Source organism: Hippoglossus hippoglossus, chromosome 14 (assembly GCF_009819705.1).
Source record: "Hippoglossus hippoglossus isolate fHipHip1 chromosome 14, fHipHip1.pri, whole genome shotgun sequence".
Classification (NCBI taxonomy): domain Eukaryota; kingdom Metazoa; phylum Chordata; class Actinopteri; order Pleuronectiformes; family Pleuronectidae; genus Hippoglossus; species Hippoglossus hippoglossus.
The window spans coordinates 20,985,361-21,007,353 of record NC_047164.1 but is presented as its reverse complement, the minus strand read 5'-3'; the positions used below and the strand labels follow the sequence as shown (position 1 = coordinate 21,007,353).

Here is a 21,993-nt window from a genome sequence, read left to right as displayed (position 1 = left end):
CCGGTGGAAAAGTGGGCCACTGGAATAGGAATATATGGACTAGCATGGAGAAGATTTGGTTTCATTGTAACCTTGGTTCCCAGAGTGAAGGACTATCTCTCCATTCTTGTACATTAAGAATATACCTAATGGAGTGGAGAGATAGTCCTGATAGGATAGACAATGGAATATATATATATATATATGGTTTATTTTGTATGCCCTGAGGTCATGTGTAATAGTAAAGGTTAAACTGGTTTTGTTTGCTCATGTATGAGATTGCATTTGCTGAATCCAGCACCAACCAAGATATCTTGAAGAATGTGTCGGACTTCAATGCACACAAAAGTCTCCATGTCTGCAGGAAAAGAAATGTAATACGTGTTTACAGTGAAGTTATGTCACATTTATGCCGACAAACAAAAACTGACGGACAGTATTTTCATTGCTTATTTTCAGATTAAAATTTTTAAGTCAGATCTAGTAGATATACTGCATTTCACTGGGTCACTTATCTGTCAGGAAAGTGTAATCCAGTGTATTTTGTATTATCCAGAAGAAGGAGTAGAACTACAGGTTGTTGATTTTACAGCAACTCAGCATTTTGTGGAAATGGAACAATCACAACAAAAGATTTGTAGCTTCATTAAAACCTTTTTCAAAACGTATGACCAATGACAGGGATCTGAGGGGAAGGTAGTGAGGTTCACGGGCTGCACAACATCAAGTATTTATGACGTTCATGCAAAGCAGTGACAACACCTCTCTTCGGTATTCTTTATATTTAAAGCCTGTATATTTCACATGTATTATTGAGGAGATTTTAGTGTATAATTCATAGTAGGTGCATTCATAAAATGCAAGGCATGCAAAAGTGAAGTACAAAAAAGTGTTTCTGATGGGAAAATAATTAACTTTGGTGTTTGTGCACTCTCTCAAATGTGCCCACACTATATGGAAACACAGGATGATGAGATTTATATTGCAAGTTACTAAGGTAATTCAGGTGTATAGGTCTATAAAGATCCATATAAATAGCTCATATATATATTGTGTAAAAGTCTGATGTAAAATCAAGCATGCATTGAAATGTGGAGATCTGTATATAGACATTTATTTAATCTGTATTTGCAGGCTCCATGTTCCTCCACACTCCCAGTGATGTCCTGTGATATGACACATATAAATAACAGTAATGACATTGTGATGCAACATTTCAAACAAAACGCTCAACTGGATGAGACAGAGCTGAGCCTCATGTACAGGATGCCCCCAGAACAAAGAACAGCTATAAATGAATACTGAACAAGAGTTTTCTTTAGAGAAGTCAACAGAAAATGATTTGACTTATGACCCTCATCCAGTATATTTGTATTGATCATTGCACAAAGGTGTATTTGTGTGATGAGATTTGCTATTTGGCACTAAACACAAAGTACAGCTCAGTCTGATGGGACTGTAGTTTACAAAGAAGTGGATCAGCCAACCAAGAAACACTGCTGTACCTGCAAACTAACGAAACCGGTGGAAATCTGAAGGTTAACAACAGAACATGCACCAAGGATTTCATGAATATGTTAATTTCTCCTCTCAGTCCAAACCTATGGGCAGCGAATGAGAACAGAGGGCACACAGGGTGCATTGCACAAATACCTGTTTTATGAACTGGTTCACATTAGGTTTAGTGTACTTTTTGGCTACTTGCAAAAAGTCAAACATCACTTGTACTATTCAATGATAAACAAAACACAATAGTCAAAGGTTAACGTTAATCTCTCCCTGACACTAAGTGTGGATGACTCTCATAATTAATGACCAGAGAGAGGAAACTGGAGTTTGCAGAAAGAAACAATCACCATTAACACCAGCAGGACACATAGAGAGCAGCTTCTATCATGTATCTGTACTTTACTTAAGTAGATTTATATTCAGGTACTTTTCACTTTTACTCCACTACATAGATCAACAAACTCTACTTAGTCCACTACATTTTTTAAATGTTCACATTTTTTTCATACATTTAAAAAAAGTAATCAATAACAATCCAGTCAGAGTGGGCAGGTAGACCCCACTTCCTTCAACTGGAGCAACGCAGGTCTGCAGCAGCAGCATCACTGGTGAAGAAAACTGATTCTGAGGAGGCCTCGATGATGTAATAGAGCATTGAGGCTGCTGTATATTACAGGATAATCAGGCTTTTAGACCCAATTTGCACAATTGCGGGGGCGTTCCAAACTGAATGTCAATCTGTGCCAATTTTCTGACCAAATAATCCTGAAGTGTGGGGAGTTTACAAAATATTAAAATAATTAAATGATAATGCTACTGATTGAGTCGGACCCTCCCCGATCTCGAATCGTAAATATCAAACATAATCGGCTCCGACAGAAACCCGCAGAGAGAGAGAGAGAGCGAGAGCTGACTGGGAAGCAAAACCTGATGTTGCGTACTTGTACAGCTGTGACTAAAACCAACAATACATTTCCTACTCACCTCCAGCTCGTGCTACAAAATGTATACGCCTTATCAGCCATGACTATATCCATAGTTTTTGGGGGGGTTTTCGCTGCAAAACAGAACACGATGTCAGTCCTCCTCCATGTTTGTTTCTCTTCTGAAGTCACCTTTAATCATGCGAGTGTTCCACATTCCATTTCAGAAGGTGGCGGTAATGTACCTAAAAATTTATTCCGTAAATAAACTGAAGAAGAAGAAGATATCACGAGTTTCTGTGAGATTTCAAGTCTGTGGAAATCACCACTGTGAAATCGTTTCCTACAAACGCAGAGTGTGTAGTCTGACGTTCTGGCCAAATCTGTCAAGAGTTGAAAATCCTCTAGTGTGCAGCAGCCCTTCGGGAATAGGATACACTCAGCAAGTACTTTCACTTTTGATTAAGTACATTTCGAAGCAAGTAGTTACTTTCACTCAAGAAGGAAAGTTAACGTGGTGCATTTACTTTTACTTACCAAAATGTTTTCTTTTAATTTGTACTTTTACTTTAGTACAATGATGAGGACTTCCTCCACCACTGGCGTTTAGAGACACATAGTTGCAAACATACTGTAAATCAGAACAGGAAAACTCAGAAATGACACTACAACAGATTTCCAACCAGCAGGAACATGATCTGATGATGGTGACAAAGAATGAACTGTTTATTTTAGTAAAAGATAAGAATTCAGATTGTGTGTGAGTCTAATTTTTAAGTCTTCATTAATACATCAACTGTTTTTGATGGATTTTAAAATTGGACCCCCACCCGTCATCATATTTTCATTATACTTCATGATGATAGATTTATTGTCAGGACATCAAATGTATCATTGCTTCACATTTTCACTTGAAGCAGAACAATAAATGGTCAAGTTTAATGAAATGAGTTCTTTTGCTGAAGGGAAATCAGTAATCTTTAAAATTTATAAAACCAATGATCACATGAATTCGAAAATACAGATTGCAAACTAAACAGGATTCACAATAAAAAGCAATGTTCTCTCTTCGTTTTTTTCCTTCAGTTAAATATTGATTGTCTCCAGTGACGGCTCTTACTAGATTCTTCCAGAACCCTAAAACCACGACGCATCAACTGAGACAAGACACTTGTCCTGCGCCCTTTGTTATTGAATAATGAAGCAAGGCCATTTGGTTCATTAATAATTCATACTACACTGTGAAATAACCTTGAGCCAAGCCTTGGCTCAACATATGAAAATAAAGAAACATCTGAATGCTGGAATATGGTTTTACAAATGTGAAGTTTGATTAAGTTGCCCAGATTTTTCATTTTTATATATATATATATATATGTATCTTTTGTGAGAGTTTATTTGAAGAATCCAGTTTAGCTTGCTTGGCTGTTGCAGACATATTTTAAAATAAAGTGCAATTCTTTCTCAACAGTGCAAAGAAATTCAGAGACCATAAGACAAGATACCCACTTGCAGAGTTTAATTTCTCTTTAACATTTCAATAATTTCATAATTCCCTAACATCTAACGCTTGATGTCCTTGTATACTGGATCTAAGTGAAAATATGTGTCAGTGTTTCTGTGATTGTGTACGCATCATAGCTGCCTTACTTATTTTGCATCTGTTAAGTACATTGGTTAAGCACGTCCTCAGAAATTAACACTACAAGTCCACAAGATGCAATACACACACGAGCAGTCGGCAGTGTAGAGGCAAATATTTGCCATTGTCAGGATGTGGTTGATTTAAGTTTCTCTCATGCAATCTACAATGGATCCATCAATTGCTTAATCTTACATGGTCTCAGAAGAAACCACAGGCGAACCTCCTCCAATGTCGCCACTTTTTCTTATTATAGAATGCAAATTTGCATGTCCTGAGATCTGTGGTGTTTCCTCACATGTGTAAAACAGGCGAGTACAGAGCAAGAATGCGAAGAAGCTCAGAAAGCATCTTGTTTTCTACGTGAACGTGTGGCTTCAAAGTATATATCTGACTCAACTCCTCGTCGTCACATGTCCAAGGTGATCAAGAAATTCTGATTTGTGATTTATGACCAAACACATTGCTTCTGCTTTGTTATTGTCCTTGTCCTGACACCACACCACTGTCTAAACCCTGGATGGCACTCTAAATATTAATCCTGGTCCCTGAGGACAGGTTGTGTGCTCTGTGCGTCTGCCATTCAACCCCTGGTGACTGCTGCGGTTAAATCAAGGAGGGCTCCCTTCATTGTTCATGTTTTATTGTGTTATTGTTTTTGTATTATTTTGACGTTACATGTGTGTATCTTGTTTTTGTATTATTTTGCCTGCCTCAAATTGAATTGCCTTAATAAAATTGTATTGTATTGTTTTGTGCCAATGAACTAAATCCAGCCACTAACCACTTTCCCTACAAACCCTACTCTTGCTGTATTGCTGGGGGAGACAAGGTTGTTCACAATGCATATAGGTATAAAAAGTCACCTCTCAGTAAGTGAAGTACACCTACAACTTCAATCTGTTTGTTATTCCATGTGTTCATTTCACAACACAAAGACTGGAGAATCAGCCTTAGAATACCAATTGAGCCGGGGAAGTGATTTGTTTGCTGGTTTGGGAAAGCCTCGCTCCAAGGCTCTTTGTGAAGAATGAATTAACACACATTGTAGGCCGCCCATTGAGACACCCGGAGACAAAGCCCCCGACCATTCAGCTCGGCTGAGCCGTTTTATTTCATGCGACTTCCTCTTCCTTGTTCTCCCTCCCTCAGCCACCATTGCTAAGGTTTGTGCAGCTGTTGTCTGGAAACAGTGGCAGTGAAAAGGTAGATGATGGTTTCCCATGAGACATCAGCTGCTGTAACTCTACTGTGCTTGAGACAACCTATAAACCAAATAAAGTTGAAATCCTCTCATGAAAACATCAGACTCCTTACCCCATCTATATATCAAGCTCTCCTTTTATTATACACTATATACACCATTTCATATTTACAGTATTCATGTCTTATTAATATATGATGTGTGTTATATACTGTATATACTGTATACATTCATATTCCCAGTTTTCACATGCAGTAGCTGCAGGAAGGAGACGACTGTGAAGGCTTTGCCCTAAATATTGCCTCCGCCCCTCTGGAGACTAACTTCCAGGAGATCTGGAAGTCTGTCAAAAGGCGTACAGGGTCCCCAGGCACATTGACCTACTTGTTTCTTTTGCAAGGCAAACAGTGGAGACGTAGAGCAACAGAAAACTGTTCGCAACTGTAAAGCATCCAAACATCACCGCCAACACTCGGATGAAACAGAGCGATGCAACGGGGTGTTATCTAGCCAAAAACTTCCCACAGCACATAGATGTATTGCGTAATGTGGGTTACATGCCCACAGATGTACCATTTGGAATTAAGAGACCATCATATGTACAGTCCCTGTTCTAATAACACCTGACCTGTGCTCTCTGTATATGTTTGTAGTTTTTACCCTTCGAATTTCATGCTGATTGAGAATCTCACAGACAATTCTGGTTATATATTGATTTACATTTACTTCTGCTTTATTAGGAACATCTATACACCTGCTAATTAATGCAATTATCCCATAGTTGTACAATATATACAGTAAAATCACACTGCTACAGTTCAAGAGCTGATGTTCACATTAAACATTTGAATGGAGACAATAGATACCAGAGGGTTGGTCTCTGTTGCAGATCATCATCATCATCATCTTTGTTAGTTTCTTACTTCCTTCGTTGTTTCACAACATGAAATCTGATGTGGTTTGTGAAATACTGTCATGACTGTAACATTGATCCTATAGTTCAAACATTCATGTGTTTTCTGTTTTGTAATGTCACTGTCAGAAGTTCGTTTGCTGAGACGTAGCCTGTCATTCTCGGCTCTGCTCAGGACTTCTGAAATATGAATCTTTTAATTCCGAAGAGTCTGTCTGGCATCTTGTTACCAAGTTTAAAAACACTGACACGGATGAAGAAGCAGTTTGATATATGAAGACGTCTCACTCCTGAGTGATTCAGGTGGAATGGAAGATACTTATCTGTCACACCAGCAGGAAGTGTATTCATCTCATCATTAAAAATAACCATTTAAAAAAGCTCATCTAAAAAAAATAATAATATACAGAAAACATTTCATCAATACAACTTGTTCAGAGAGCATGCCAAGTGTTAACATGGTGTTCCTAATAAACTGCTCAGAAAACAGACAACATTGTTTTGCCTGGTAATTCCAATAACTTTAAATAACAATATTGACATTATACCGTGTATATTTTGGACAATTAACTTGGACAAGTTTCTGATATTTGGCAAAAATCTAAATTTAATAGAAACTTTGTTTTGTATGATTAATTCATTTAGTATTTGATTTATTGATTGAGATGAGACATGATGCAATCATTTCACTTTCCAGCTACAAAACAAGGAAAGGCGTAATAAAAGTTTCACTTACTTTTTCTTTCTTCACAATTTGCAACCTTTCTCTGAAAATAAACAAATAAAAGACACCGCTCACATCCAGCCCTACCTATAAATTACTGTTATGGGGGACAACATTTAAAGGTCACCATTTAAACTTTGAAAGGCCACAGCTGCAGCACCTTCGGGTCTCGTCTTGATGAAGGTAGGAGGGAGAACGCATCTCGTCGCTCACTGGCTCGAGGGAGGACTGCAGCATGAAGCATATCAACACAAAAACATGTTTATTTACACATAATAATCTGCTTACACAAGCAGGCACTGATCTTTCCAGTGCATCTGACATGCAATCTGCTATATACCTTTTTATAAGCATTTGCTTTGTGCTTTTATGATGGACGATACTTAATATAATGACATGGGCTCTTAAAGAGACGGGTATAAAGCACTTCCACCCTGTGGTGTGGAGGAACGTCGTGAAACAACTGGAGCGGAAAGATTCAAAGTATGATTGATGGCTTCAGGAGGTGGTTTCACTTCATCACTACTTGGCTGAGTTGCACGTCTGACTTAAAACAACACTGTTTTCTTACTATTAATCAGTGTAGTGCATTATGGAGTCTCCTAATGTGCACACATACTGTGGCTCTACTACTGCTGAGGTTTTTCATGTATGTTTCTAATTACTGAAGTGTCACATGATGCGTATAGCCACAATCCATTATTTAGTAAAGGTTAGGTGCAAGTGTTGTGTGTCGCCCTCAGTAGCTTAGCGCTTCTGCTAAATGTCACACCTTTCAAAAACAGGAAAAGTAGCACTTAATGGTTCCTGAGGGGTGATCACTCAGCGTCATAAACTATAATTACATCCCCACTTGTTTGGACGGCAATTGTGTGCTTATTTAAATCAGTGGCTTTTCCATTTGGCCCGCTGCATATAGACATTTGATCATCTCTCCTTAATCTATGTGCGTGCGTGCGCGCGCACGAGAGAGAGAGAGAGAGAGAGAGAGAGAGAGAGAGAGAGAGAGAGAGAGAGAGAGAGAGAGAGAGAGAGAAAGTCAGACACATGCTAAAATCTTTCCTCCTCATCCTTTTGTACCATGTAGGTTGCCAATCCCTCTCCAGTACGGGCCAGTGGCTGCTTGTTTCACAGAGGATGGGGGTTGGTCCTGTCCTCAAAGGCAGAGACTCCCTCAGTCCCATATAAATACACTCAGAGTGTCTCTCCCTCACACACAAACACACACACACACTCCTGCTGGAATCAGACAATTAATACAAACAGCAGGCAGGAGGAAGTCGATGGAACTCGTTTGGTGCAAGAGCCGAACAGCAGCAGAAAAAAAGGTTTAAGTGGAATAAAAGGAGAGAAAGAGTGACAGAGAGAGGAAGAGGGGAGGGAGGAGAGTAGAATAGAGGGAGGGATGGAGGGAGGGTTTAGTGCCAAATAAGCTGCCCCCTCTTCTCCCACATCTCAGTCCGTGAGCACTGGAGCAGAGCCCGAGCTCTGGCGTGCATTCCGGACATGTACACCTGTAAGCTCTATTCATTCATTCATTCATTCAGGGACGCAGCGTTCACATGTGAGTGGCAGCCACACCATTGAGACGTTGACGGCAGCAGAGAGCATTTTACATGTGTTTATGAGATCAGACTGAGCTCGGAGGCAGAGGCAGCAGAGGAAGAGGAGGAGGAGGAGGCGTCGTGCACAGTCTACATCACAATTAAGGTCTGAACCTTTTCCTCTTCTTTCTGTCAGCACATTGGAAGATTCAGGAGAGACAGACATGACACATACTCTGCTTGACTGTTTGTTGCTTTGCTGGGTTTGACATCATACTGTAGTGCACGTTGACTAAAACTCAAGCTACAACAGGGATGAGTTTGTCCAACCAGCTCTCTGCGGCTCAACTACACAGAACTTTGATGCTGATTTATAGAAAGCTAGGATCGTGGGTTTTTCAGATATGTTTAGCATCTTTTTAAGCATGAAATCTGGTCTCGTTTGTGAAATGCCTTTGTTCCCTGTCATTCTTGGCTCTGCTGAGCACTATATATGAACACGAAAAATGTAATTAGACTTTGGACGATCTTCAAGAGTCTGTCTGGCATCTTGATACCAACTTGCTACACAAATACATCTCACTAGCGAGTGATGAATGGAATAAACCTAATTGTCACCGTAGCAGGAAGTGTATTAGTAGAATTAAAATGTTTGCTTTTTGTCTTAGGTCAGGTTTTTTATTCAATTAAGTTTAATATATATTTTTTTAATAACATTTGACTATTCGTTGACTATTTGCACAGCTTACTCAGACAAATGCTTTACATCAGTAATTTCAATCACAATATGTGAAGTGTTGGTTTAAGGTTATGTCTCTCTTCACTAAAGTTCAGTATTTCTAAATATATATATTAATTGACAATTTGTTGACTATTTGCACAGCCTCCATAGAAACACACTTGAGCTATGCACAATATGTTTGGATTTTAATTGGGCTCTATCTATCTATCTATCTATCTATCTATCTATCTATCTGTCTGTCTGTCTGTCTGTCTGTCTGTCTATCTATCTATCCATCCATCCATCCATCCATCCATCCATCCATCCATCCATCCATCCATCAATCTGAAACAACAAAGCACTAAAACAATGTTGTTTCAGTGGTATTGATACAATCGCAAACTCAATGACTACTGGATTATTTACAAAATACAATTTTCGGACTTTAAGAGCAACATTCATTCAACTGCTGAATCCACGTCTCTTTAAATGCTCTATAAGTCTCACTGTTCACTTGCATATGGAGTATACTACACTCAAACCTCCCCCAGAGTGTCCAAGTGAGTCAGTAGAGCTAGATGTTTTCCATACAAAGCACGGCATAAACTGTGGGGAGCCACAAGCAGGATAGACAGTGAGTGGATGTCTTACTTTTATGTGCAGAGTATGTTTCAAAAAACAAATATTCTGTTCAGAGTCTGTGCGGAAGTCACCTCAGTGTTTGTCAGATAAATAATCTTTGACTGCAACAGGATTAGATCATAGCTAAATTATATTTTATAGATTGTTAAGTCTAAAGGAGTTGTTTGGTAATATGTTGCTCATAAGTGCTTCCTGTTGAATAGTTTGATCTAGAAGGAAAACCTGTCTGGAGATTCATCAGATGAGAATTTCATGGAGAATTTGAAATCCTTTCCAAACATTTGGATTCTGCATCAGTTCCTATGGAAACCAAATCAAATGCATCATAAGCTCAGAAGGAGGTTCAAGAAAAAATCATTACACTTTGGACCAGCTCTGCGCTCTTGCCATTTTTTTTACCTGCATACTGTGCTGTGCACAGTACGTTACAAAAAAGTGCCTTTGAGTCAGATTGTTTGAGGTTGTTTTTGCCCACTTGAAAGCTGGTTAGGATCAGAGGCGAGCTCTCACTTTAAGCGGAAGGAAAAGCTGTGTGAGCAGATCAATACACAGAGCGTGTCCTCGCTCAACCAGCATGAGCAGAAAAAAAGAGTAGTAAAGATTACACTGCATCAATCAGCATCGTACAATGCAGGAGGCTGAGTTCTCTGAAGTCAACATCAACTCTGCTACAGATAGACTTGGCATAGTTTGGAAACGCTGCTGGCCCTGTTTGAGTTTGAAAACTCTGGGCTGCATTTTAGTCTGGATGGGCAGAAACTGAGATGTTGGAAAAGATGACAAACGCTTGCTGATTGGGTCTTTTAGCTCAAGTGGTCGTCACTGATTCATCGGGTTTATATCAAGTGACTCCCTTCCAGTAGAAAACAATCTGCATTGACCTCTGTAACCTTGTAGTGTAGCACACAACATAGATTATCAAGTACAAGCGTTGCTGGAATAGAATGGAATAGACAGTGAGTGTAAAAGACACACTTAAAAGTCAATCTGTATTAAAAATTAAATTAAATGTAACGTTGCCTCTGTCCATTTTCATTTTTATTAATTGATGATGAGATGATCGCCGGACGCAAATTTCCAAAGGCAGTATTTGGATAAACTGTAAACTAAGTGTTTTCTTCTCACCTAAATTTTTTTAGAAACTTATCGAAGTGATACAATAATGTATAATAATTTGTCCATTGACAAAAATGTATTCATGTACTGCATTCTGGAACACTTAACTGCCCCAAGTCCACACAAGGAAGCTAATGATGCATCTGCAATGGAAGAAGGACACACAGGAAGCTTCTGAAAGGTGAAAATGATCCAATCTGTTAAGCTGAGGTTAAACATTTGAACATAATATATACATATTTAACCAGGTTGTGAAGTGTGCATTTGTTGAACTGATTTACATATGTTCCAATTTTGCTTGTTGTTTGTGTGTGGATTGGATTAGACATGTGTGAGTACTCAAATTTACAAATCATTGTTCTCTTTGTATATCTTTATTTTCAGTTGTAGATCATTTGTAGATCCATCATCAAGTGTCTTTTATCCAATTTGTAAAACATCTATATTATTAGAGTCATAAAACACAATCTGGAACATTTCTGGTTGAAAAACGCTGATTGGCTCATTATAGTTTATGTGGTTACACATGTTCAGGCTGATGAGGCCAACTGTTAGACCTGTTGGAATCTGCAGTACGTTATACACCATGTAAATTTTCACATATCATTATAAAATATAAGCATGCCAGTACAGTACAGTTATTGTGAACTTTATATAGGACCTTTCCCTGTTAATGTGAATGAGAATGGTCTTTTCTCTTTGCATGTTGGCCCTGTGATACACTATGGACCTGTCCAGGGAGTACCTCACCTCTTGCCCAATGTCAGCTGGGATTCGTGGTGTTTTGTATCAGCTGTGGTCTTTGGTTGTTCCACCTGCTGACACTGGAATGAAGGGCGTTGCAATAGACAGGTCTGGATGAGATCAAAGCATGGATGACCTTCTCTAGATGTGCAGATGAAAGTAATGACTTGCCCTTGGTTAAATGTGTCAGATGAACAAAGCAGGATTGTACAACTTTAGTCTCCTGACAACTCTGAGTTGAAAATAACCCAAATGCCTTTTTTTTTACATTCATAGATCTTAGATTCAGAGGCAAAAAACATTAGATCACACATCATGGTACCAGGCTTTGTCTGCCCACGAAAGATAACATGCTTATTATATCAAATAAAATGAGACCTGGAATAGACCCCTGTGGGACCCCACAGAAGGGGAGCGTGAGAGGAGGAAGCGTTCCCAAGGTCTACTTCACAATTTGGCTCATATGGAAAAATGGAAAAAGAAGTGTCTCTTATACACTTACACATGCACACTCATGTTTGTACAGCTATCTTAGTGAGGACACTCATTGGCATAATGCATTCCCTAGCCTAACCCTAACCATCCAAACTCAATGCCTAACCCTAACCCTTAACCTAACCTTAACCTTATTCTAACCCTAACCCTAAAAACAAGTCTTAACCCCCAAACAGTCCATTAAAGGGGGGTCACAAAGTGAGGACCTCACTTTCCCAAAATGTCCAAACTCCGTAGGCCATAGACTCAAACTGGTCCTCACAAAGATTGCTGTACAAGAGAAAACACACACACACACACACACACACACACACACACACACACACACACACACACACACACACAGTAGACATCTGCTTGATAGGAATGGACAAACACATCCAATCTTTGAAGAACAACAACAACAACAAAGTGATTGCTGACTATGAGTGCACTGACCCTTGTCCTGCTTCCTCCATCAGTATCATTGGCTGACTGACAGAGAACGAGCAGCAGTTGGGTCTCTTCAACTAAATGAGACATTCTGGTGACGACTGGACTACTCAAATGTCACTGCACTATTTTTAAAGTGTTGGGAGATACTTTTTCAACAGCTGAGAATATGTTAACATGTGTTGTGTGTGTTTTTTCAAAGAGGATAGTTACATTCAGAATATGGTTGTATAATGTTTGATGGTAGCCACACTGACTGTGTGGCTGTATGTAATATAAAGCCCAGCAATTCACTTCATCCCTGATTGTGGTTGCTTGCTTTGTTGTATATGTGGCTGCGATTATGTTGCATTTGTTTTTATTTGTGTTTGATGATAAAATCAGTTTGCTGTTGCAGCTGTACTTTATGTGAATCAGATGCATTGTTGTTGTTTTTTTTACTTTAACACAAGGTCTCTCAAAAATAAACTGTACATCTCCTATTTGTGAATATTGCCACATGTCTTCCAAATGTAGAGGCAAAAATATTCCCTGACTTCAAGGCAAAATGAGAAGCTGCTCCATTAGCTGTAACTACTTACACAGAATTGCTGTTTCTTGCTTTGATCATGAGAATAATTGGATTAAACTAATTACATGCCCAGCAGAATATTACACTTGTGCTCAGCAATCGTGTATACACTCTGATTTCTGATGGAACTGATTGTCATTTGCCTCTGGCTGCAGATTTAAATTCTGTCATAAGAATGCAGTGGTTACAACATGGCCGTATACGCATATTAACATAATTATTACTTTGATTATGGTCATATTTAGTGAATTGATACCGGGATGAGATATGAATTTTGATGAATGTTGATCTCCTCAAGGGAAACAAGCACATATTTATTTACTCCATCAACAAATCCAGTATGCAAAATAGCAAGAAAGTGGGAATAGACTGATCAAATTATTCTGCAAGTGTTAAAGTCCAAGTGCATGCGATAATTAGATTATAGTGTGCCTATAACCAAATCCAGAGAATGACAATGTGTGCAGAACGTACCCCCGGTGATTTTTCCAGGTGCACGGGTTCGTTTTTTGTTCCCGAGCAGTTATCTTAGTTGAAATTAATGATTTTAGTTTGACATAAAGTTCAAAACTTTTAAGTGTATTCAATTAGTCTCTGGTGTTTAAGAGTTTCAGTTGAGCGCACAAGATGGAAAATGGTGAAACAAACAATGACAAAGTCTACATTTAACAGTTAGGTGACTTGGACAATGAAAGTAGATCTTATTGCGGAGAGATTGGACTCCTCATGCATGAAGGGAGAGGGTAGTTCAACGTGACGTTGTTTTTACTTCACACCGATTTACAGTAGTTTACAAGTAAAGGAACTTCTTGATTTTACTGACCATCACATCACGACTGAATATTCATGGCTTAGTATGGGTATTGGCTCATTTGAATACAAATACAATTAATAAAATAGCTTTGTAGCATTTTCATTTGAGCAATTAATTAAGCTGTTTTTCAAAATCAAACTGGGCAGTGTTCAAAATGTGCTTGCCAAAGATATTTTTTTTAATCTTTTGACTTGTATGTGTCAGTGTCCAGCTGATGTAGAGGCTGGTTGGCATTTGAAGATGAGGAGGCTGACAGTCAGCACGATCCTCGCTCTCACGTTGCTTCTGTTCCCACATGAAACGTCTGCTCTCAGTTTTCTCCTCTGCAGTTGGATCTTTTCTTCTACGCTTGGATTTATTTAATGCAGCAATATTATAGCAGGTGTAGTGTTGCCCCGCCTTTTTATATACAGTCTATGTGTCCCGCCCATGTTATGGGTATATGTCTCTTAAGCCGTTTTCAAACGTGACCTGGGATACAGATTTTATTCGCAGTTTTCTTTTCACACATGCAACGAGAGGTTCTCTGCACAGACGCGTTCACAACAGCAACAAATCTCCACATTATTCAGACGGGAGGTGGAGCTGCAAGGTGCAGCAGGCAGCGACAGGAAGTTACGTATTAATTCTGCTGCAGAGATCACCGGATTTTGTTCACAGCACATTGACAACAGCATTTTTTCTTCTCTTTTTTTTTTGTTTGCATCTGACTCGTGATCGAAGCGTCATTTGAGTGTGAACATTGGAAAATCTGAATAGGAAAATAATTTTGCTCTGGAACTGAAAGACCACACTCTTGGATAAAGATAAGAGAAAAAACATGACTTAAAGGACACAAATCTGATGCCAAATGCTCTACAGCAATCAATGCAATCTCTATTAATTAATGTGCTTCCACAGAAACACATGCTTTTTCATTTTTCATTTTTCATGGAGGAGTGTGTAGTTTGCTAACATTAGCTAAGATTTGCCACAATTAGCTCCTGGTCACACCACAATGGCTTTAGCTGCAAAACCCCTGAGTGCGCTGAGATGACCAGGGCTGTGTTTCATGCTTATCACTATAACTTTTCATTTATAAGAAGAAAATGTATTATTTCTTGAACAAGTCTATATTCGTTCTTTAAGTTGTTGTTTTAGACTAAATAAAACATCCAGCCTCTGTGGTATTTAGTGGCCAAAGATGTTTATCAGATCTGTTCATCATGGTTCCAAAGTTATGTTTTTTTTAATCAAGCCATATGCACACAAGATGATCGTACTTACCAATGCAAAGTGGACTGTAGGTGGGAACATTTTCCATGTGGGAGCTGTGAAATGCTTTGTTGGCACAGTGCTATCTGGTACTCATTAACACATTCACTGAAATGACTTCACACTGTCTGTACTTGTGAATATCTTCACAGTAGAAAGCTGTAATTGCATATGCCAATATATTAAATTATTTAACTATTTCTCACTTTAAGTTCTTTTTTATTTCTCACAAACTATATCTTTAAAGTCTATTTCTAAAGCTTTTAGTTATAGCAATTAGTTTTTAAACCAAACTTTAAGCTACTCTGTCAGACGGTCTCTCTTGGATGACATTCACTGTGTTGTTCTCTTGTTGGCTCATGTGTTGCTCACAAATGGTTGTGTACAGTCAATTTTGGCTGTTGCCTCGTCCATTATAGACAATTACTTTCAGGACATCACGGTTCACCACAAATCACTCCAATACATTGATGATGCTGCAAGTCCTGGTGTTATGACAAATTTATTTTACATCTTAAAGGGGACATAGCATGCCCATTTTACCACAAGTTGATATGGTTCCTTGGGGTCTTAATGAAATGTCTGTAACATACTTTGGTCAAAATACCACAAGGATCATTTAAAACAGCACCCTTTTTACCCTGTATAAAACAGCCCTCCACAGAGTGACCTGTTTTGTGGGGGGTGGGCCAAGACCATGTAGGGAGACTTCCAGTGCCTTGTTACGACACAAAACCCAGGAAGCTCAATCGAGTCACTCAAGCATGACGTTTCTGACTTAGAGGAACCATAACAAAACGCGCGAGAGTTTTGGGGTTGGTAGACATGCCAGATACCCACATTAACCTGTAGAAGCACTAACAAAGTGGAATTTGCATGCTATGTCCCCTTTAAATAATTTTGAATTTGCAACATATTTCATTCAGCAAATTAAGAGCTTTGTATTTCACTCATCTTAACATGTTATCTTAACACCACAGGGCAAGGACGAAGCATTTATTTTATTTATTTATTTCTTACAAGCTCTTCAAAAAGATCCAGAGAACGTTTGTTCTGCTGCTGTAATGCAGCGTCCCTTGCCTCCTCCTATTCAGCCTGCTGTTTAAGAAGGGCCAGCATGCTGCCAGCGTGCTTTGGCCTTTTCGTGGGTGGCTGGGACGAGGTACAGACCATGGGCTCTGGCTCCTCCTCACTATCTGTGTCCAGCTGTGCACATGTAAATGAGGAGATTTCAGCAGCAGTCTGGCCAGGGTTTGGCACAGAGCATGAGGCAACAAGGATGAGAGGCAGAATGGACGGCCTTTCCCCTAGTGCCTCCCGATGGCATCAAACATGGCCAAAAAGCTGCTGTTGCCTCACCACTGTCTGTCCCTGTGCCGTTGGGGGGGATTATTCAACTCCTACTCACGCCATGAATAACAGAACGTTAGACAAAAGGTAGTTGAGGCAGAATGCCGGGTCACCTATTATGGAATTGTCAAAACTGTTACAAAGGGATTCTGCTTTGTGGCTAATAATTATTTCTTTGTGACTCTAATAATGGGCGGTTAATCAAATTACCTTTTTAGAACACGTTTATTTATATTCCATTTAAACAGCAGGTGTAGCCAATGTAAGCCTGTATTAGCTGTACACCATACTATTTACAGTGCACAACCAAATTATGGACTTTACCTTGTATTTGGTTTTAAGCTTGTCCCACTTTTTGGAGACAGTCACCTGCCCCTCCAGCCCCATTTCCTGAACCACCTGCCTTCAGGTCTGAAGCAGCTTGATTAGAAAACAACACTAAAAATACTAACAACATGTTAACTCACTGATGTACTTACTGCGCGCCAGATAGGCTGCATTCCTCTTCCCACTGAAGAGACGATCCAGTTTAACCCTTACCTTTATTGAGGCAAGAGTTTCAGCATCCGTGACAGCATGGAAATTAATCAATGATTATATATATTTAATGCCCTAAATACAGATGCAACTGATGCAACCTTCAATTTGATCATTTTACATCAGCAGCATTACATTCATTGTTCGCCTGTGAGTATGACATACTGTTAAAAGAAAAGGTCCCTTACTGATCAAATCATTGGCAAAGCTTTAAATGTCAATGTTTAAATGTTATCGTCTCGTAAAGGATGGTCCGATGTTTCCTATGCTGAAGGAGATGAGTTAGGAAGCATTGAAGCTCCTTTCCTTTAGAGAATTCGAACAGCTCATATTATTGCGGCCGCTGAAATACTTCCAGGTCATTTCACTCAGTTAGGAAGATTCCAAAGCAAAATGGACTTTCAGAAAGCAGCCAAGCTTACAGCCAAGCTTTCATCGTCTTTTTTTTGTTTTTGCAACCCAGCCCTAGTACCCGACCAACTGGACTGGAAAGTGTTGAATAACTAAATGTATCGTTCCTGGAATGTGCGTAGTCTAGAGTCAGCTTGGTCTCACATTTTTGGGCTGCATGCGAACGGGTGGATGGCGACATTTACATCACAAGGACCATAGTGGACCCGGGCAGACTGGCCTACGCAGAAACTGAACTGTGCACCTTAAACAAATGTATGCAGCATCTGTCATCTTATTGTCTTAATACCATTTCCAGTCTCAAAGCAAACACTCACATGTGTACAAGATGTATCCAGTAAATTAAAATACAACGTAAGTGAGAGAAATGACACCAGCGGAGATAGAGCTGTTGCAGTGAAGCCACTAATTATCACCAGGCACATTTCACCTGAAAAGGTTTTCCTGACGTACACATTAAAGCTGCCAGATGCAGGAACTATAAATTTAATTAGAATTGTAATGATTAGCATCTTAATATCACACCTATGCTTCTGCATGTGACACCTCTGAAACTACATCATTAATCACCCATCTGTCAAACACTGAATGGCATTTCTCTGAGCCTCAGCACATTAACAGATGCAGACAGAATATTGATGGATCGACAGAGGTGATTAAATAGCTGAAGTGTGTGAGGACCAGAGGAACTACCAGAGGATGACGTCAAAGCCCTTCGTAGAGGGGGCACCAGAAAATACTAATTTGTCCCCAAACCTCTGATTCATCTCAAAAAGTCTCTTGCAGCATGTGTGGGCAACATGAAGCGTTCAGTAAGTCAGGTGAGGACAGGGCAGCATAATGACACATTGGTTAGAGATTATTCCTGTTTGGGGAAACTGGAGCTGAGAGCAATTCTTCTTCTGCTATCAGTCTATTTACAAGCACACGTTATTTCAAATAGCACTGCAGATAATAAAGCAGCTAATACTCTCGGCCATGAAAGGCTGTTTATATTATTCTTCTGCCTATTAACATATGCATGGGTAAACAGCAGAGAATAGATTTTCTGGAGGGAAATGAGGCCGATGCAGGTGATCAGGTGCATACATATCCAAAGAGTCTTTTTAATTTCTAAGAAACGTTCTAGATGACTGATCTGAATTATTCACTACTGAGATAATAATAACCCAGGAGAAAGACGTAAAAATGGGAAATGGAGGTTGGGCTGGTTCATATGTGAGAGCGAGTGGAAATTGAGAAGTAGCTACATATAGTTGCATTCTAAGGATGAATGCTGTTCAGTCTGTGGTCTGATCCCTTTAGAAAGAGGCAGAATGCATTGATGCCATGGTGGGATGTGTGATTCATTTTTAAATTAGACTTGATTTGTTGATTACTGTGGGGGCAGAGCAGCTCAAAACAATATACAAACACACCTATTACCATCATATTATAGCTGTTCATTTGAAATTTGCACATTTCAACCAGTGATTTTCATAATATTACAACATTCAAATTGATCACATTATAAAAACCAATATGAGCCTTTCCTGTTTTAACTATATACTATTTCCCTTGAATGAGGTGAACTAAAGTTGTAAACTGGCTCAAAATCCCCCACACTGCTCAGTAACAGCAGGATTTCACTATGTCTCAACCCAAGACTGATTAGAACATTATCAGGTCATAATAATGAGTTTATTCCTTGATTGATCTGTTCTCTGAGCACTGGTTCCTAATTCAAAGACGAGTAATAACAATTGAGAATAAGTTATCAGTTATACTGTCAAATGTTTTTACAATAATGATATATAACAAGCTATGGTATTTTGTTATAACAAGAAATGTTTATTTCTGTAATGTGATAAGTTTATACATCATAATAACGTGAAAATGTCTTGTTATAATAGCCTATCACAGTTTTTATGAAATAATACTGATACATTTTTTATTTTTCTGGTGCGGCCACAATAAGCTTTGAGGTTAACACATATTCCAAGATGTTTCCACCACTGCCTTTCAGTTGGTGTATCGTGTATAGAAGCTATCTCTGAGTTTGGAGCTGTAAATTAGAAGCTGACATGAATATCTTTTACCACATGTTGGAAAGATATGAGACGAACACAGTGTTACATCTGTGATTTTAATTGTGAAGAGCTTTTATTAAGTGGTTGTTAAGATTCACCATTTAGTCTATTTCCTACTGTCAGAGAGCCATTACACTGGTCAGCAAATAAACATTTCTCCGACTAATTGAGAGTCTAGATTTGATCGTAACTAACACAGTTACATCTGTTATAGGCAGTGTCATTCACGGCCCCTGCTTTTCACCATCCAGCAACCTCCTTACTTGGAGACATTGTTGTTCTACCTTTCACTGCTTCCTCTGCTAGCTCTAAGAACATCTTCTGATCAAGGCATATTTTTACCCCGGCCCATTATTGGACTTTTCAAGCATAGTGGTCCATTCAGAATGTAGTCCTTTCATATGCCTTTCAGGAAATGAAACCAAAGTGAATAGAAATGCTCTTACTGTCTGACTAGTGGACCATGTGACTTAGTGTTTATGCGTCAGATAAACAACCCCCATGTTATGCATGGCTTGCTCAATTTCTCAAATCCTGCCTCATCCCAGAGCAAGAATTCCATTTATGGGGCTGTGACATTTTTTATGTGATTTATTCTATTGTCCTGAGTCCTCCGGCCATGGCTGCCCCTCCGCCCGTCCCCTTGCCACCAGCTTTGACAATCCCAGCCTTTGTTTTTGCAATGAGAAGCAGCATTCTTCCAGAGGGATGACCTCCTCTGTCTCTACAGGGGCTGGCACTGAGGACACAACCCTACCCAAGGATTGGATAGCATCCACCCGGATGCAGTGAACAAAATCCGTTAGTCGTCATCCCAACTCTGCCGCTCGTACGTTCACCAACTGAGTTCTCCTTCACTAGGAAGACAACTTGATGGATGCCTGCGTTCATCCCAACTGACACATCAAGGCTCAGCACCATTATCAGCGCCTCCATCATTAACACAGCACAACAGTATTAGACGGACGGGGAAAGTGGATCATCGTTCATTTATGTGAGTAACATTTGATTATTTTTACTGTAATTAATTGAACATTCTAATTGAATTAGTTAAATTGAGAGTCAGTGCTCATTGATATTATGATTTTTAAAAAGCTGTCTAATAAGAAAAAAATAAAATAAAATAAACTTTTCTGTGACCCAAAAAGCACAAATACATTTTGAGGAGCACCTGCAGGAGAGAGGCAGACATGAGAGGTGCTGAAGTGAAAAACTATTTCAGAGAGATCTCATCCTTAAAATCCCTCCTGAATATTAAAACTCTAGCAGAGCAGCGACACCTTGCACCAGTTGAAAGGGACTGTGTCAACATATATAAGAGTCATATGGAAACACAAACATTAACACATCAGACATTACCTGCAGCCGTCATAAACAATCACATGCACAGGACACAGTAGGTGTTTATGTTAATGCTAACAGCTGCCAGGATATACAGTTCTCCAAAGTTCATCATAAGCTTCTTCTGCAGTGAATTTAATTGCAGCCATAAATCGTATATCCATCTTTGACAGGACAAAAATATATTGCAAAATTTATTTATTTAACAGCAATGACTTTATGTGCTTCTTTAATGATAAAGTTGTAATTATTTGAAACAAAATTCATCATCTCCCTGATGCTAATGTGTCTTCAAGCAGAGAAATCTCAGGAGCAGCTGAGAATCCTGTCATTTATATCAACAGTTTCTCTCACATCAGCCTTGATCGGCTAACTTTAATTATCTCGTCTTCTAAACCAGCATCTTACCTCGTGGACCCTATTTCAACAAAGCCACTCAAAGGAATTGTGCCTTTTAGAAATAGTACTTTACTGAATACAATAAATCATCATTAACATCAGGTTATTTCCCACAATAGTTGTAATTAAAGCTACTAATCAAAAAACTCACCCTGAACCTGGAGGTTTTAGCCAACTATAGACCAACCTCCGCTTTCTTTCTAAAATCCTTGAGAACTTTGTTGCTAAGCAGCTGCGTGCGTGGCTTTCTCCAGAATAATTATATAAATGTATAATATATAATGTGTATAATGTTTGTATATGTTATTATTTTGTTAATGTGCTCTAGTACACGCGTCATCTATCGCACCTCTGTCTGTCCTGAGAAGGGGATCCCTCACTTGTGACTCAGGATGTCACACCTTGTAAAGTCCTGTCAGGCAAATTGGGATTTGTGAATATGAAAATATGATTATTTATCGATTGATTGATTGATTGATTGATTGATTGATTGATTGATTCATTGATTTATTTGTTTGGTTGTTTGTTGTTTGTTGTTTGTTTGTTTGTTTGTTTGTTGTTTGTCTGTCTGTGACTGTGTCCGCCACCTGCCTGGATGACTGTCCTTTGTAATGAGGATTTGTGCTGGACACAGTGTTTGGAGGTTGATCACAAAGGAA

At 39.1% G+C, this 21,993-nt stretch overlaps 1 protein-coding gene across 1 annotated transcript in view; it reads left to right on the top strand.

Annotated features, from left to right (window-relative positions):
- The first annotated feature begins 8,338 nt into the window (after positions 1 to 8,338).
- The window catches only part of LOC117774236 (galactosylgalactosylxylosylprotein 3-beta-glucuronosyltransferase 1), a 25,716-nt gene continuing 12,061 nt past the window's right edge, over positions 8,339 to 21,993 (top strand). The window contains exons 1-2 of the mRNA XM_034606479.1: positions 8,339 to 8,604; positions 20,325 to 20,588. The gene's annotated coding sequence lies outside the window, so the exon portion shown is untranslated. The remainder of the gene's footprint in view (positions 8,605 to 20,324; positions 20,589 to 21,993) is intronic.